The 2,251-nt window shown below is 47.5% G+C and overlaps 1 pseudogene across 1 annotated transcript; it reads right to left on the minus strand.

The window, feature by feature from the left end:
* Positions 1-933: 933 nt before the first annotated feature.
* LOC309797955 (ferritin heavy chain-like) lies at positions 934-1,822 on the minus strand (annotated as a pseudogene). Its single transcript has one exon. The product of its transcript is annotated as a ferritin heavy chain-like (transcript).
* Positions 1,823-2,251: the final 429 nt, after the last annotated feature.

Here is a 2,251-nt window from a genome sequence, read left to right on the forward strand (position 1 = left end):
CGGGAAATTGTTCTTTTTTGATCCCTTCCACCCTTGATCCTTTTCCCTTTCAGTGGACTCTGTAGTAGGGATAAAGGGAAAAATGTCATTCAGTACCCTAGAAGAGCTATTTACTCTACTGTAAATACAGTGGAGGCTGGTAAAAGTGTGTTGATAATAAGACATATTAGCTTAGGTTCTCTTGGTAGCAAATAACAAAAACTAAATCAAAGTTGGATATATGAAACCCAAGGGCAGAAATAGAGCCAGGCTCAGGAAAGGTCTAAGAAGCAGCTATATCATTTCCAATAATGTGATCGCCGAACTGCTTTTCAACAAAGGGCGTCTTCCTAATGAACTTCAAAATGAACTCTGCTGCTGGTTGAAATTAAAATATATATATATATATATACATATGTATTTACATATATATATATACACACAGAAGCATGCATATATACATATGATACAAAGAAAACATATATAAGTGGATGTTTTGTTGTTACAACATGCATGCCAGGCATTGGTGACCATGGGAAGTCATCCCCGTGTTTCTGAGCAAGACAGCCTAACACTCATTTTTCCATTGTCACTGTTGCCCAGAGTGAACATGTCAAAGAGATACTCCACCATTCAGACTTCCAAACCCCTCCACCCCCCATCTTGCTACTCATACTTAACCATTAGTATTTGCATGATTAATGCACATACACATTTCAGGTGAAACTGAAGACACCCTTATTTTAATCCCTGCCCAATCCCATTCCCTTCACTTGTTCCCCAGGGGCAACTGCAGTCATGATTTTCAGGCTATGGTTCTATACTTTCACTATGCACATGCACCCACATTCACCAGGGACCCCTACCTCACCCCACCCCACCCCACTCTACCCCGCATATACCTACATTATTTATAAGGGAAAGACTGATTTTGTGTTTTCCAGGGCCCCATGGAACACCTTCTCCCTCCCACTGTGGAGATCCTGAGCTGCATATGGTTGGCGTATGGCGCTGTTCAGAAACTCCTGGATACCTGTTTTAAAACTTAAAAAATGAGAGATTTGCCCACGTGAATCAACCAGAGACCTTTATTGATTTATGAACCAATAACTTTATTGGAAGAAACGGAAAAACTGGAAGAACAAAACTTAAGTGATAAAATAAAGTCCAGGAAAAGAGTCCTGCACTTGATGCAAGAAAAACAAAAACAAAACCAAAACGTAAGTGAACTTCTTCCGCAAGGGCACTGTTGCCGTCTGCATGGCAGGCACGGTGACCAGGGCTCTGGTCTCCCCGTGGCTCCGGGGAGGTCCAGTCCAGGCTCAGTTCTTCTTGTCGCTGTCGCCCAGGGTGAGCTTGTCAAAGAGGTACCCTGCCAGGTCGACGTCCTGGGCCCCCATCGTGCTCAGGGTGGTGACATGACCCTCCAGCTCTCTGATGAGCGCCACCTACTGGCTGAGGTAGTGAGTTGCCAGGAAGTGGCGCAGGTGGGGGTCGCACTTGTCGGTGGCCAGCTGGTGCAGTGGAGCAGGCTCCGGGTCACTTGCTTCTCCAGGAACAAGGCGCACTTCATGGCCTTGAGGCCGCTCTTGCACTCGTCACTGAGTGGCTTCCTGATGTCTTGGACGTTGAGGCGGCCCCCGCGCTGGTTCTGCAGGCGCTTCAGGCCCTGGGCCCGCCGGCTGTGCTCGTGGGAGCGGCGCAGGAAGAACCGGCTGAAGTGCTTCAAGGCCACGTCGTCGCGGTCGAGGTAAAAGGCCGCGGCCAGGCACACGAAAGAGGCGCGGAGCTCCAGGGTGAAATGGCTGTTGACGGCGGCCTCGCACCTGCGAGGGCGGCGCGGTTAGCGTGGCGGGCGTGAAGGCCAAGGTGAAGGCGAAGCCGCGGGGCCTGCGATAGCTGCCTCGGAGCCCCTTTCACGTGATTTGCCAATTTCCTTCCTCTTGGGTAAGTGCAGACTTCTCTTTTCTTTGTCAGAAAACAAAAGGCTTAGATGCATTCTTAGAGCAAATAACTTAACTGTGGGGATGTATTTATCCCCTCCAACCTCATTTGTTCTTTCACTGCCACTCTGCAAGCACTTTTTTAACCCCTCAGTTATGTTGTATGGAATGAGCCACAGTGGTAGGAAATACCATTGATCTCAAATTATCTTTCATTCATTCATTCAATAAATATTTCTTGATTACTTAATATGGCCCAGGCACTGGTATGGGATTTGGGCATATATTAATAACAAAGAGAGGCAAAGTCTGTTCCCATGAGGTTTGTA

The sequence above is a fragment of the Mesoplodon mirus genome (genome assembly GCF_964341445.2).
Source record: "Mesoplodon mirus genome assembly, contig: HAP1_SCAFFOLD_1287, whole genome shotgun sequence".
NCBI lineage: Eukaryota > Metazoa > Chordata > Mammalia > Artiodactyla > Ziphiidae > Mesoplodon > Mesoplodon mirus.